This window comes from Hyperolius riggenbachi, chromosome 3, assembly GCF_040937935.1.
Source record: "Hyperolius riggenbachi isolate aHypRig1 chromosome 3, aHypRig1.pri, whole genome shotgun sequence".
NCBI classification, from domain to species: Eukaryota; Metazoa; Chordata; class Amphibia; order Anura; family Hyperoliidae; genus Hyperolius; species Hyperolius riggenbachi.
This window is the reverse complement of record NC_090648.1, coordinates 341699363-341716378: the sequence shown is the minus strand read 5'-3', so window position 1 is coordinate 341716378 and position 17016 is coordinate 341699363. Positions and strand designations below refer to the sequence as shown.

At 40.6% G+C, this 17016-nt stretch overlaps 1 long non-coding RNA gene across 1 annotated transcript in view; it reads left to right on the top strand.

Annotated features, from left to right (window-relative positions):
- LOC137563890 (uncharacterized) overlaps positions 1 to 17016 on the top strand; it is a 182946-nt gene that overhangs the window by 31081 nt on the left and 134849 nt on the right. The window contains exon 2 of the long non-coding RNA XR_011030462.1: positions 6983 to 7075. This is a non-coding gene — a long non-coding RNA (uncharacterized lncRNA). The remainder of the gene's footprint in view (positions 1 to 6982; positions 7076 to 17016) is intronic.

Here is a 17016-nt window from a genome sequence, read left to right as displayed (position 1 = left end):
TTCATAATCCGCTATTAAAGAAGATTATTAAGTAAATCTAACCCATGCAATATAAACCTTTTCCAAGTTTGTCAGGTGTTTGAACTCTTGTCCTATTACCCTGCCTGTGAAGTGACCACACATACTGTCAATAATGATTTCTTAGAAAGAAAGTTTGTTCAGTTAGATAAATCTCAGCAGCGTGATTGGAACAAAAACTTTGACAATCACATGAAGCCTGTATTTTTCCATTGCAACATCACTGGATAGTAATGTGAAAAGGTGCCAGCATTCCTTGAGTTGGCTCTCTGATCACGAAAAGAAATTTAAACAGGCTTACTTAGTAAAGCACTGGGAGCAACAAGGGTGATCTGCAAGTGCTGTAACAAGAAATGAGCTTGCAAGAAACATCAAAATCAATTCACATCGAAAAAAAATGGGGACTTGAAAGAGAAAAAAACACAGGGATGCCGTGAGCCCAATCTAGCGTAATAACGTATAGTATGGACAACTAAGATGAATGGTGTAGTATTATACTCACAAGGCAGGGTTGCAGGGGAGGCAACCACTCTTAAGTGCTGGTGGGGAAGAACCGTCCCCACTTTTAGGTAGAGTTGCGGTGGTCGCTGCTCCGGAAAAAGGGCGGTCTCACTCTAGGTGAGGCTGTGGATTCAGTCCCTCGGATGGGGGTCACTGGTAACAACTGAAGGTGGTTAGAGGCACCCAAGGGGGAAAAAAGGGGTAGCATGTCTAGTCAAAAGGAAGGGCTGATCACTTCAGGTCTGCTCATGGCACTTTTATATGACTTGATGAAGTGGTTTATACCGTGAAACCCATTGTCTTATGTGCATAATACATTTGAATCATTTTTTGAACATCTCTGCCGGAAGTACTTATTTAAGGTAAGAAGAGTCTAACCTTCCTTTTGTCTAGATACGCTACACCTTTTTCCCCCTTGGGTGCCTCTGACCACCCTCAGAAAAATGTTCTTTTTCAGGCCACTTATATACTGCTGTGCCAGCTATCCCTCATGCATTTGGGTACATTTATAGTGCCTGGTTATTAGCTGCCCAATGGGTTATTGCCAGCCCCAGGCCGCCCATGAGGCGGGGTGAGGCAGGTTCCTCGGGTGGCGGAAGTGGGGGGGGGGGCAGCGGCCACCTGGTCGTGGGTTGGTGGGTGCCAAGCTAGAGGGAGTAGCAGCCAGGAAGGGGGAGCAACGGGCACAGCAGTGGGGAGGGGGGTCGGACCCCCACTCTCTCACCTTGGGCTCCCTCCGACTGCGCTTACCCTCCACCGCTCGCATCAGTGGGCGGCATTGCAGGAAGTGACAAGAGTAGGGAAATGGAAGAAGGAAGGCAGGTGAGTTATCGCTCCCTCGGCCCGTTCGCTGATTACTTAAATGCAGAAAAAATAGCTGGAGGGGAAGCGCGGTCGGGGGAGCCCCATGTGATGGTAGGGGAGTCCTACCCCCCCTCTCCAACACTGTGCGTGCTGCTCCCCCTTCCTTGCTGCTACCCCATCCAGGCTACCTATACTGTGAGCACTGTTACTATCTATGGGGTCGGAGGGGGGCAGTGGCATCCTCACAAGATTGCCTCAGGCGGCAATAAGTCTAGAACCGGCCCTGATTATTGCATTTAACTGGAAACCCTTCCACATCTAATTATAGATACTGATAGGCTGGTTCATGCTATTTCTTCCACCATTGAGAAGTTTCAGTTTCATTGGGCCGAGTGGTCTATTACCGATCTACGACACCAGGGGTTTAGTCCTGGGAAAAGAGGTGAGTGGACTCATCTGGAAAACCCCCGCGCGAGGAGGGGTAAGTCCCGCCCGCTGCCGGCTGCCCGCACACTACTTCTGGAGGGGAGAGCGAGGGAGGGAGAGCACTAAGGTGAGGGAAGGGGGGGGTGGGGAAATGGCCCCCCTTCTCCACCGCTGCTCACAGCTCTCCTTCCACTGCGCTGCTCCCCTCCGAACATGGCAGGGTGGACGGCGTCTACTCTCTGGAAATAGTAAGTGGACGCCGTCCACTCATGTCCACGCACCAGTCGACCCCTGTACGACACCCCCTGCTTATTGGCATTTGTCTACTGCATTGTATGCCAGCGTTTTAGTACTGCATACCTATTTAACTTGGAGCATTGTTGTTTTGTTTTAAAGTGTTACATTTTTGCTGTCAAATTATCCTGTTTTACCTGATATGCGTTCATGTGTATTATCTGTATACTTGATCATATGTTTGAATTGTATTGCTGAGTCTGAAGAAACACTTTGAAAGCTAAAAGTGTGTTATTAAGTAACAGTTCTGGATGCATGGCTGACCTTTCGACCTTCAAGTGGCAAAAGGAATAATGTGTATGATTCTGGCTATAGTCCTGAAGTAATTAATAAAAGATGGTAGAGGGTACACCACTCTGTGACACACTACACTGGTGATGGTGCTACAATTTACAATTTATAATTTTATATTAGTTAGATAAAGGTGAATGGCATGCCATTTTCTTCCTCCATTTTTGAAATGTGTACTGGCACTATAAATTATTAGCATTCTATGACTCAAGACCATGGGATCACTGCGTGACATCAGTCAGTAAAAGGGTCACTAAATGATCCTATTTGTGCTGTAATCATAGATTCCCATCAAACAAAGTGAAACCACAATTTCAGGTAATATTCAAAAAAGACAAAAGGATGCAGTTTTGTGGCTTGTACACTATAAAGGGTGCTCCAGATCTTAGCCTCAGAAACAGTTCTGCCTCAATTAGACAGCAATTAATGCTTTATTATGCTGCACCTGGCTTGTTTATGTAGCATTTTATCAGCTACTTCTTACTTTTTAACTGCATAGTTTCAGATGCTCTGAAAATAATTTCTTATTATAATTTGTAATTTAAAAAACTCAGTAGAAGGGGGTCTGGGATTATTTTCGTGACCTGTCTTTTATGGAACCACAAAGATTTAAATAAATTGTGTTTTTTTAGTGCCATCAGAGAATGGTTCATCCTTCCGTCCATGAAGGTGTCAGATAAGCAGACACATGTACACCATAAACAAAGTGCTGGTACCCAGACTGTCAAGGTACAAAATCTAAAGAGCACACTTTCCGGCAATTCCTTCAATGTGATGTATTTTAAAATGTGTGAGTAGCGGCCCACAACACCACTTTATGTTGGCAAGGCTGGATAAACACTGCTTTGGTGAACAAATGTATGTCAATAAAATATTAATAAAAACAGAATGGTCTATCCTGCGACAGCATGAAAGAGAAAGGTGGCTCAAGTTCAACCAACTGTACATGTTTCTTATTTTATTGTAATAATAATATTTGTATAATATGCACTGTCAGAGCTGGATTAAGGCCAAATGGCGCCCTAAGCAGAATATCAGATCTGGGCCCCCCTCCCTGAGGCCACCACTTATCCACCTCTATTCTCCCTGTGCCACCCTGTTCCCCCTAAGCCACCTTGTGTCCTCCTGTGTCCCCTCTGTAACCCCTCTGCTACCTCGTAGCCCCTGTGTGCCCTTTATTCCCCCTTTGCCATCTGTCACTCTCCCTGGGCTCCACCTCCGTTGTCCACTTCTGCCATTAACTCGCGTGGCCCTGTTCAAGCATGGAACTCGCTGCTCTCCTGCAGGCCGCTCGGCTCTGATCACCAATGTTACTTCCATCCATCACCTGATGTTATGAGAGGTGCAGGCTGGTAGTAACCATGGTGATGGGATGCTCCTGCACTTGTCATGACGTCAGAGGTGCTGGACGGAAGAAACTGTGGTTATCGGAGGAAGTGTTTAGAATGTGAAGCCAAAGCAGAGAAATAGAATACCGTATAGGCATATTTGGAGGTTTTAGACTACGTTCACACTAGGGCTTTGCATTGTGCCTGTTATAAGAGGAAGTTTTATGATGTGAAGACAATGCAGAGAAAGAGAATATAGGCCAATTTGGAGGTTTTAAGTGGCCCATACACTGGTCAATTTTAGCCATTGATCGAAGGCTAATTCGACCACTGTGATCGAATCGGCTAGAAATCGCTGCAACAGGAAGCATGATCGATCGCCGATTTGACCGATTTCTGACCGATTTCGATCGATTTGATCGATTGGTCCGGATTGAAAATCTAGGTCGATTGGCTGCTGCAGCAGTTCGATGGCCCATAGTGTTGCAATGGATTGAATGGTGCAACATTGCATTTCGATTGATTTTCAATAGATTTCATTCTGAAATCTATTGGAAATCTGTTCCTTGTGTGTGGCACACATCAGATAGATTCCTGTCAGATTCGTCCTGACAGGCATCTGACAGGAATCTATGTAATGGTCGAATCTGCTGCAAATCTATAAGTGTATGGGTACCTTTAGATTTCATTCACACTAGGGCTTTGCATTGTGCCAGACACAATGTGTCCATTAACAATATGCTTCATTAAACGATGTGTTGCATTTTCTTAGCATTATACTAAGGGGGCTTTTAGGACCATTGTAGCCCCTCACACACTCCAATGAGTTCTGGTTCACCATGAGCTTGCTGGTTAGTCTGTATTTCCTGTATATTTCCTGTGTAATGCACGATGTGACTTTCCCACTCCATTTCATTACAATCCTGTTTTTATAGGGTACACAACACCCCAGTGTGTAGTCTTAGGCAGGGGTCACACTTGTCTTCCAGTTTTCCGTGAGGATGTTATGCACATGTTTTCTGCACACCGTGTTTACAGCAGCTAATTTAGTTGATAGAGAAAATGCACACACATGTTTAGAATAATGCTGCAGGATGTCAGTTTTTTCTGCACAAGAAAAACGCATTAGTGTGAACTAGTATGTTGATTTACACGGCTTCTCAGTTGAAATGCATTTTTATGTGCAGAAAATGTGCATGAAAAAAAGGCAAATGTAACCCCTGCCTAACAAACTACAGCATGGCTAGAAACAAAAATGCACTGATCAAATCACCTTTGGTACAGATGATAGTTTAGAGATAAAAAGCTTTGCATTCATATAAGCTCTCACGATTATTTGGTTGATTGCTAAATAGGATAAAATCAACCTGAAATTTGTTTTGTATGATCAAATTTGAATTAATTATTATTTAGTAAATGGGAGCAATCAATTAGTTACAATCATTCAAATTGCGTCGAAAGATCGTATCTGATAAAAAAATTGTACTGTTAATGGGCACCTTAAGAACTTTAGAAACCCACTGTTCTGTCCCCTGAGCCTTCCGCTTAACGCCTCTGTTTAATCAGAGTGTGTGTGTGTTATAGGCCCAGTGCACACCAAAAACCTCTAGCAGATCTGCAAAACACTAGAGGTTTTTGAAGCAGATTTCAGAGCCATTCTAGGCATGTTTAGAGATGTTTTCTAAACATGCCTAGCATTTTTTGGAGCGTTTTTGTGTAGCAGATTACAAATATTGTTACAGTGAAGCTGTTACTGAACAGCTAATGTAACAAAAACGCCTGGAAAACCGCTCTGATCTAGCGTTTTTCAGAGCAGTTTGAGCTTTTCCTATACTTTACATTGAGGCAGAAACGTATCTACAAACCGCAAAAGTGCTGCAGGACCCACGTTTGCGGTTTTCTAAAAACCTCAAACCTCTGGTGTGCACCATCCTATTGAAATACATTAGCCAAGCATTTTCACAGGTGGAAGTGGTTTGCGTAACGGTTCAAAAACCGTTCGGTGTGCACCGGGCCCTAGTCAGGGCCGGATTTACCATAAGGCACTATAGTCACGTGCCTACAGCCGCCTGATGATGGAAAGGTGGTTCCCTTCAGTCAGAGGCACCTCTAGCTATTTAATACTGAGGTTCCTCTAGCTACCTAATACTTGGGGACGCTTCTAGCCACTCAATATTGCATGTACTTCTGGCTACCCAACACAAAGGAACACCTGCAGGTACCTATGATGGGCAAGGAAAGTAAGATAGAACTGACAGCTGGGCCAGCCAGCACTCTCATGGTGCGGTTTGGTGTGGGATTTGAAGGTTCATGGAGTCTAAGTCTAAGGTGCCAGGACAACTGTGCCTATAGGCTTCTGTGAAGTAAATCTGGGCCTGGTTTTAGTTACCAAACAGTGAACTGTTGCCATGGCTGCAATGGAGAATAATCTTTCTAGAACATCATAGTTATTAAATGTGGAAGGAGGGGCAATCATGAAGGATGATCACTGCACCCACTAGATTTGAAAAAATTATTTAAAATGGTCTATTTGGTCTATAATGGTCTATTTAAAATACGTAAACTTTATTAACATACACCCAAAACGTTTCAAACTCCCTTTTTCAAGGCAGCCAAATATGCTGTATTATTTCAATATAGATACAAACCAATGTACAATGGTAGCGGCACTAGTCCATTTTGGACCTCAACAAGTCCTTTATCAAGCAAGTATGTATATACTACAGGGTATAGTCTTACAGTGCCAGTAGTGTGGAAGACACCATGGCCCAAATGCAATTCACTTTTTCACCTGAGTTTTCTCCTGGGTGACATTTTCACAACTTTTAAATAAAATGCCTTTTAAACCACCAACAAGCAAACAAATACTCAAAGTATCTTTTCGCCTACTTTTTGGTAATTTTTCTATTGTAAAGTGCTAAAAAGTTATTTTAAATCGAAGTTGAAAAATCATCTTCTAGGAGAAAACACGGGTGAAAAAGTGAATTGCATATGGGCCCATGCCTGCAAACGGAGCTGGGAACTTTTTTGGTTCATGTAAAAAGTTTACTTATTTTGAATGGACCTTTTTTCTTTTGTCTGAGTATATCCCCTTTTAAAGAATTAATTTTTTAGCACATCATTGTTGGCTGTAGGCTCTATATTATGATCTTTCATTTTGTAAAGGTAACATAGTTACAGTACATTGCAAAGTGCAAGTTGCGCAAAACTTATTTTTAAGTTTAGGATAATGTGGAGAAACTGCGATTTTATTGATTCATTTTATTGTTATCTATTTTCTAATTGGGAAAACTAGCTCTCACTACCTATTCCTTTGGCAGATGGCACAAGAAAGAAAACAAGATGAATTCCCAAATATTAAGTTAGGAACATAAGTACAGAAGTTTGAGATACTGAATATTTGGGTGTCAAAGGTATGAACCCCTTTAGGAAGATTTTCTGTAGCCTCTGGTGGTGTTTCTTCGACAGGTTGAGTGCGGCAATCTCCCGACTGGGACCACTAACAGCAAAGAAAGTCAGACGCCAAGCTATCCATTCTGTTTTATCAGGACCTTGTCATAATTGTTACAGTAGAGTAGATATTTTTTCAGACAATCTGTTAGAAAGTGTTTGTGAATTGTATTTAATGCCAATGGTTGCTTCTTATGTTTAGTACTTCTAAAATTGCCTTAAAGAGAACCCGAGGTGGGGATCTTAGAAAGAAATCTATACACAGAGGCTGGGTCTGGCTATAGTGCCCAGCCTCTGTTGCTAGTTGAATCCCCCCTAAGTGCCCCCTGGGCTTCGCTCAAGCCCTTAAATTACGGCCACGCTCTCGGGCATTGTTTACCTCCCTAATGTCACTCCCGCCGCTCCCCCCACCTCCTGCAGAGCGCCGCTCCCCGCCCGCGTCCCTTCCCTCCAATCAGCGGCGAGGGAAGGGACGCGGGCGGAGACCGGCGCTCTGCAGGAGGCAAGGGCGCGGCGTGAGTGACATTAGGGAGGTAAATACAGCTCGCTGTGACACGCTGTGTGTCGCCAGCCCGGCTGTAATTTATAGGGGAAAGCGGAGCGCAGGGGGGACTTAGCGGGGTTTCAACTAGCAACAGAGGCTGGGCCTTATAGCCAGACCCAGCCTCTGTGTATAGATTTCTTTCTAAGATCCCCACCTCGGGTTCTCTTTAAAGAAAACTCTAGGAGGCCTGGATTAAAAAGAGAGATGCTTACCTAGGAAGAGGGAAGCCTCTGGATCCTCCAGAGGCTTCCTGCGTCCTTCACCAGACCACTGCCACTGCCTGGGACCCACTTCGTGATTGCGCTCCTCTTCATGCATAGCACGGTTATGCAGCACCTGGACTGGTACAGCTGGGCCTCAGCAGTAGTACAGAGCCGCTAGTGGATGAGCACATCCGGCTTACAGCTTGCGCAGTACTGCTGCACTCGTGCATGAAGAGGACCATAGCCCAGTGGCGTAGCTAAGGAGCTGTGGGCCCCGATGCAAGTTTTACAATGGGGCCCCCAAGCACTCCATACCTAACGATTGATACGGCGCACCAAAATCTGCCAATGGCAACTACAATGTCAGAGGTGCAAGAAGGGGTTAGGGAACAGTTTGTTAATGATTACCACTATTCAAAGTATCTATAGAAGTGATTATTATGAGCACAGGACCAATAGAGAGATAAAATTGTAGTTGAGGGAGGGCCTTCCAGGGCCCCTCTGGCCCAAGGGCCCCGATGCGGTTGCAACCTCTGCAACCCCTATTGCTACGCCCCTGCCATAGCCCCATAACATATCCAACAAGCTCTTGTCGGATATGTTCCAAGGGTCCACGTACCACAATGGTGTGGGCCAGGAGGCCATTGGAAGCCTCTGCAGGATCCAGAGGCTTCCCTATTCTTAGGCAAATATCTGTTTTTTCCTTTAGGTTAGCCTTGGTGAATACTTTAATAAACGGGTGGAGGCAGATCTTTCATCGTTCTGTTTTAAAGTGCCTAATCAAGTTAGGTAAACTAAACTACATGATCTAGATATTCATGGAAAGTCACCCGAGAATACTTGCAGGCATCATGTAAGATTAGAAGAAAGATCTTCACTCGACAACTGTGGAAAGGGGTCATAAAATGTTAAACGGTTTTCCATAAGGACTTGTTCTAGCAGATCAATGTAGTTGTATTGCTAAATATGTCCAATTATGAAAGCAGTTGTTTACCAAGTACACCTGGCATGGGAAACATCATTTAAATGACCCTTTGACACATCTGCATTTATAGACAGGACAACCTAATTGTACACAAATGCTTTCCAAACATTGCCTAATGAAGGCTTCCTAAAAAGTTTATGGTGAGATGGTGTGAGATAGATGGCAAAGGTATTCACTAGAACTCATGGAGAAGCTGTAATTTGTTTTTCAAAGCTCTGATTTGCTGTGATCACATCCTGCTTTAGGGGCTGGTGCACACCGAGCGGCTTTTTGGGCGTTTTCAGATCCGCTTGCGGCTGCGGATCTGCTTGGTCAATGTATCTCAATGGGGTGGTGCACACCAGAGCGGGAGGCATTTTGCAGAAACGAAAAATGCCTGGGTGAGGCATTTTTTGGATTGTGGATGCGTTTCTGCCTCAATGTTAAGTATAGGAAAAACGCAAACCGCTCTGAAAAACGGCACTTCAGAGCGGTTTGCCAGGCGTTTTTGTTACAGTAGCTGTTCAGTAACAGCTTTACTGTAACAATACAGGAAATCTACTACACCAAAACCGCTAGACAAAACCGCAAAACGCTAGCTGAAACGCTACAGAAAAATAAGAAAAAGCGTTTCAAAATCTGCTAGCATTTTGCAGATCTGCTAGCGGTTTTTGGTGTGCACCGGCCCTAGCACATGATCATGACTGGCAATTCAAAGACTTAGATATCTATCACCTGACCAAACTTATCCCATTCTTCATAAGTTCTCCGAGACATGACCATCACTAGTAATCACGCCTGTAGAGAGGGTATATACAAATGTCTACAAGCTTGCTGAATGGTTGCTTAAAGAGCAACCTTACTTCATACAACCTAATTATCAAAGTTGCTTTTTTTATTACAATATTCATTTATAAATGATTTAGTCAATGTTTTCCCATTGTAAAATCTTACTTGACCCCTGATTTACCTTCTTAAGTTTGTTAGCATCTTTACTGCTTGCAAGGTGATTGTTAAGTGAGCATGAACATCACATGATCTCTTAGAGTGCTCTGAGGAAGAAGGCTGCATTACATCATAGCCAGGGCTAAACAACACTGGGTTAAATAGTAAAATACAGCATATATAGATGTAAGAAGTGTTTATGACACTGAATCCAGGATAATTAAAGTAAAATGGGTATTCTAACTAATTACGTTTTGCTATATGTCATTATGGTTCCTCTTCAACGGTAACCAGAAGGCCGTGAGTACAATTTTTTTAAGGGGCCAGCTGTCCTTACGAGGACATAGTGGCTCCTGGTTATTTGTACTGTTTGTATTTTTAAAGGTTTTAAAGTAACTGAAAAAGCAGTAAAACATTCCCTGAGGTTTTAAAATTAACTTTGTTCTTACTTAGATGAATTGACTGTGGTAGGCGGAATAATTCCCTGAGCTCCTCATGTACAATAACATAGTCATGTATTGCTTGAAAGAGAAGAAATGTATTCAAAAAATGATTTAATGTTTTCCTAAGGGAATCAATGAAAACGTGCTATATTTCCAACAATATGAGAATTTTATCCAGGGAGTTTCAGATTGCCATATGCAATTTTTCTAATTTTAAAGCAAATTGTTCCATACTTTTATTTCTTGCTTCTACTGCATCAGCTGCAAACCTCAGACATCATGAATAGTGATGCGCACACATTTTGCACAATCGCTATTTCGCAATGTCATTTACAATTGCAAAACTGCAATGCAAAATGTTACAATATTTTTTATTTAATTTAGTTTTTAACTGTAATCACAAATCATAATTTCATATAATTTTTGCGTCATTTTGTGCCGATTTTAGCACAAAATTTACACCTTTTTGTTTTTGTGAAAGCTAATCTTAAAAATTCAGAGGAAAAATGTTTTTTAAGCGAAGTAAAATTACATTTTTTTGAGATTAAAAACTATTTTTCCTTTGAATTTTTAAAATAGATTTTCTCAAAAATTACAAGGTCTTTTTGAAAAATTGTTCCCACTATACATACATACTAGCAATTTTGGGGGCGATAGCATATATGGGGGCTTTGTTATTAACCACCAAACTCGGCACAAAGTTACGCAAAATTCCTGATAATTACACACAATTACTAATGAATTACGCAGAATCAATTACATTTCAAAATCCTGATTTCGTTTACTAATTACTAGCAGATTATGATCATCACTAGTCTTGATATTTTTGAACTCTTGTTAGTATTGTTAGGGACTTTCATTGCATCCATCTTATAGTATTTACTTGTACCATTTACTTGGGTTCATCAATAACTAGCTTTTGAAAAGGCTGGATCCTCACCTTAGCTATAGAGAAGCCTCTGTCAGCGGACAAGGGGAGTAGAAATGGTAATTTCAGAAAAGAGATCTGATTCTGAAGTGCTTGAGAGTTGCAGGTGTGCTGCAGACAATTTAACCAGCTGATGTCATCTGAAATCTGGAGTATCAGTTTGGATGACCTGTCTTTTAATTTTGCATCACCACATTATACCAAAAGCAGACTGGCACCTCTCCAGTCCCTACTGAACTCTGCTGCCTTTCTCATCCACCTCTGCTCCTGCTCCTCTGAGGCAGCCCCTCTCTGCAAATCTTTCCATAGGCTACCAATTGCCCAAAGAGTCCAGGTAAAACATCTCCTCCTTGCATAAAAAGCTCTACATAAGTTGTCACCTCCATACATTTCCTTATTAATCTCCAGATACCATACCACCCGAACCTTCACTCCTCTCAGGAGATCCTCTTGTCCTCTAGGTAGGTTACCTCCTTTCACTCCTGCAAACTGGACTTCTCACGAGTTTGACCTCCTCTTTTGGAGGAGGGCATACTCGCGAGAAACACACCTTTTCAGACAAGACTATATGAGATACTAGTAAAAAACACACCTTTTCAGACAAGCCTATAATTTGCTTTAGGTCGCAGGGGTGGCTCACTCATCCACTAACTCCACTAACTTCTCCAACCCACTGCTCTCTAGGTGGTAAGCTCACAAGGGCAGGGACCTCTTACTAGTATTCTGTTGTAATTTGTCATATGAACATCTACTAGTATTAATGATGTCTCAAACCACACATCAACTATGTATGTATTTGTACTTGTATTGCTTGATGTCCGCCTGATTCTGCAATTTTGAATTTCTCATCTATCTATGCTCCCCAGTTTTTCTTTGTACTATGTACAGTGCTATGGAAGATGTTAATTCTGTTTAAATAAGCGATAATACATTTTATACTTTCCTTTTTTTAGTGTAATGTACCACTACATGTCAACCTGTGCAGAATCCTCCCCTCTTTGTAGTATAATGTAATCTCAAATCTGGGGAGCATAAAGCCATAGATGCTTAGCTGTAGTGGGCTCGACAAATACAAAATGGATTGATACATTATACAAGACAACCAACAGAAGTGAAGATTGCATTTGTATTTTTTTTTGTTTGCCACAAATTTACATCGTATTCCAACTATATCTCATAAAGTGCAGGATTGTTGGTCAGCACTGATTAAAAAAATTACCAACAAAGGCAAAATTTGATTTTGCACATTTCAGTCCACATACATGTAATGGCTGGAACATTTGGCTGAAAAGCTTTAGTTCCATCTGACAAATTAACTATGATGACAATTTTCAAATTTAGATGGCACAAAGTTCGAAATTATTGACATAAAAAAAAACCAATTCAAAAAGCAATCTATGTACACAAAGATTGTCATTTCCTATGTTTAAAAAATATATTTTATATGTTTTATTTTTATATTTAAGTCAAGTTTTTTTTCTTTAAAAAATAAAAACAATAGCACCACTTTACCACTCCTGGTCAGGAAAGTAACTGGTAAAAGCAAATCTGCTACATATTCAATGTTTGCATACTGTTGAAGAAATTAAGACAAGATAAAATGTATAATCTGTTATATGGATTTACCATAAAAGGATGTAATTGCAGTTTCAGAATTCGCTACTTTTTATGTTTTTGTGTATATTTTCATGGACTACATACATTTTTTGAAGTGTTAGTTTATTTATATTTACCGTACATGTGTATAAAATATTGTGTTGAAGCTTTCATCAATAATGTGACGTACTGCAATACATTTTTTGATGTTGCTATGTTTAAAGACCATCGCCTTTGCTTACATTAACCACTTCACCCCACAGTCTCTCTTACCCTTACCGCCCGTTGTCCTCATATTGAGAATATTTTGTAGTATATTAAAGGCACAACTCAATTCTTTCTACTGTATGTCTTTTTGTGTTTAAACAAATATCTTGTGGTTTATCACAAAAATATTTGCTCACTTATGTGAATATTGTAGAACATTGCATTAAAGAATGTATTTCTCCATTTACTAATTTTTTGTGGTTGAGATGAAATAAATTTGGCCTCATCTTAATGAACCAATCATGTAAAATACATATAGCTCAGTAAAACCTAAATGTGTTAAAGCAGTAGAATTAGCCATGCTATGCCAGGGAAAAACACATATATAAGTAGATAGATACTTGATCTACTTACATAACACATGTATTGTACTGTCCACGTTTCGATTTCAGCAAATTTTATATAGTAAATGAAGAGAATTCTGTTCCTGGTGGGGCCATGTCTTTTGCCCACAGCTGAGGCTAAATACTGATGTAATTCTTCCCTTAACTTTTATTTCTTTTCTCCTCCAATCGCTGAGACACCTCAGCCTTGCTTGTAAACACAAGTGAGCATGGGATCAGGTTTCAGCTAGTCAGCTAGGTAGGGAAATAAAGGGAAGAGGAGGAATATATTATATATAAAAAGAACCCCCAGCATGCAACTGTTTGGCACTGACTACTAAAGGGCCAGTGCGCCTAAAGTATGTGATAACTCCAAATCATAACAGCAGAAAAGGTTTTGAAAGTTTTGAATGCAGGATTAGCATCTTTATCACTTAATACACTCAGACCAGTTGTTGTTGAAATTTGTTTTTTATGGTGACAATCCTGCTTTAACATGGTTAGCCCAACCTCAGTGTCTCAGCTTCACAGTGTCTCAGCTTTACAGTGCCCCTTAAATTAATTTCTAGCCTCTCAGTGTTCCTTTAAAACTGTCTCAGCTTTCTGGTTTCCTCCACAGGATGTCCTAAGCCTGTATGGGCACCTGTAGTGTGTTCTTTGGTTTCCAGTGCTTCCTGTAAGGTGTCCCCTACTTAACAGTGCCCCCCCAAATTTTCCCAGTTTTCACATACTCTGAGTCCTACATAAATTCCCAATTTTGTAGCATACTGTGTTGCAGTTACCCTGATTTTCATTACTTCTAAGAGATGTTCTCAGCATGGCAGCAAGCCCATTAGAGCACCCAAGATAGCAGCCTGCAGATTTTGGTACTGAAGCATGCTGCTGTGCAGAGTTTAGCAGTGAAGAATGCTCCTCCATCCTCAGCTAGTGCAGACTAAAGACTTACAGTCCCAGGTACCCCTTGGTGTAACACCACAGTGACATGACAGGAACACATAGGATCCCTAGTAGAGGGCTGGCTGAAGAGGGTAATTGGAATGCACTTACTTACTGGCAGACTTTGCCAATGCCATTAGCATATGTCACAGTTTATTATTTACTAATGCTGAGAGTCTTATGAAGTTTGTTTTCAAGTTAAACTTGCACCTGCCATATTTGTAGCTTCAAGACACTGCTGTTGTATATTTCAACCACCAAAATGTTTATGTTTTGATTTTTACGCTAAAGATATTTAAAGTACTTTTTATTCATTTGTTGGAGACCAACTAAAAACTGTTGGAGCTTTATGTCTTAAATGTACCGTAAATACAGCGATTTTGCGTTTTTTAGCCTGTATAAGTGGGCAGCTCCTTTCCCATAAACGTAAAGCACCTCTTTTTCAATCACATATGGAATATGGGTCATGATTCAATGGATTGACGTAATTCGACCCTAGGGGTCTGTCCTTTTTAGCATCTGCTGTACAAATTAAGCACCAAAAAACTTTTAAATGCTCTACAGATACTTTACTGGGACTTGACTGCAATAATCATTTAAATGCTATGACAGGACCCTTGAAGAGAAAAGCTGTTTTCAGCTGTTTTTGGTATGAATTAGTTATTGCAGTTTTTTTTTTCCCAGTTATGTCGCTGACAAATCTCTTTCAATATGCAGAAGGAAATAAGTCTGGACTAGCACTTAGGAGCAAATAAAATGTCACTACTGGGAGATACTTAAATTTTTATACTTTGCATGCAAAGAAGAACGGTATTATAATCAATCTATCTCTACTCTGTCCTGTTCAGATATTATAAGGTAATATTTGAAGGAACATCCAATCACAGGGGCACAAAGGCGCCACTGTTCCCTACCTAGACCCCAACGGATTTATACCTATGGAAATATATGTAGAGAGGCCTCTTAACTGCTACTTTAATGTCAGCAAAGAGCTTTAATTATACTCTAGAGCACAGACATCCACCCCAGACCTGTAATATTTATAGTTACCACAACAACTAAACCAATGTTTGGAAATTCCCATCTATATGGAATTCTAAGAACTTGTCCTCACTAATGCCATTTCCACATTTTTAATGAATGAAAATAGTATACTAGTATGACAATTCTGGACAGGTGTTTTTCTTGCTTTTAACACAGGTGGAGTTACAGTGTGACAGTGAAATGTTTCTTTTATAAAAGTGTGGACAGCATTTCCAGAAATATTAAAGAGAAAGAGTCACTCCCTATTGTTTTATGAAAAAATCTACAAAACTTCGACATTTGGGTGTATAATTCAAAAATCATACGCATAATGTCGCTTTAGTAACCCTTTAAATAACGGAAAATTGGAGGAAAAGTTGTAAAATTTAATATACATGTGTACACATACTGTATGTACAAAAAGTACATTTCTTCCAGATTAGAATACTCTAGAAATTACTTGTCTGTTATGTTTCTCTAACTTACAGTAAGCGGTAAAAATTTGACAGATCTGACAGGTTTTAGACTGATCCATCTCCTGGTGTGTGTGGGGGGGTTCTCAGAGTTTACCATATTCTTTACAAAAGCAATCCCTGGAAAAGATCTATATAAAGGTGTCGGCCAGCCTGTCTTCTCATTCACACACTATTTTAGCAACTGCTATTCAGTATGTGTTTTTGAAAATAAAGAAAACCTTGAGAATTCTCCAAGAGGAGATGGCCTAGTCCAAAACCTGTCAGATCTGTCAGATTTTTACTCTCTATTGTAAGTAACAGGAATATAGATAAATGTAATTTATATTGCATTTTAATCTGGATGAAATGTATGCCTTCTAAGTATATACTGTATATGCACATATATTTTACAACACTTTGAGCTAAATTTGGGGCTATATACAGAGACTGCACATCTCATTGGGAATTGTATTGCTATCTGTATTACTACTGCATGGATTTTCCTAAATGCTTGTAATGGGGGGTCATCTGCACAGGAAATTAGGAACACGGGATTTATGCGGCCCAGAAGACAATATCACTCAAACTTGATAGGCAAATTATCTTTACTTTTTACTACAAATTGTGAGTAAGTAAGTATGTTTATAAGCAAGGATGGTCGGAAATGCCAATTTCCGATTCCGCGGTAAATCTGCATTTCCGCTACCAATTTCCACATTCCGATGCGGAATTTCTGCTGGAAATCGCGAAAATTTCCCCTGACTTTAACATCGATTTTCTCAAAAACTATAAGGTCTTTTTGAAACTTGTTTTTTGCATCTTGTTCACACGATTCTGTTTAATAAACCCAGAAAATTTGGTGTTTCTAGGACTTACGGGGGCTTTGCTATTAACCGCTAAAGTTGGCAGATTTTTACTGTAATGTAAAATGCAGAAAATTAGATGCAGATTTACAGTAAAAATCCGCTGACTTTAGTGGTTAATAGCAAAGCCCCCGTAAGTCCTAGAAACACCAAATTTGCAGGGTTTTTTAAACTGAATCTTGTGAACAAGATGCAAAAAAAGTTTTCAAAAAGACCTTATAGTTTTTAAGAAAATCGATGTTAAATTCGGCAGAAATTTCAGCGATTTCTGGCTGAAATCCGCCTACCGCACTTGTATTACCGATTTCCACATTCCGATGCGGAAATGCAATTTCCGATCGGAATTTCGGAAATTGCATTTCGGCGGAATCCAAATGAGCATCCCTATTTATAAGTGTGGGTGTATGTGTGTGT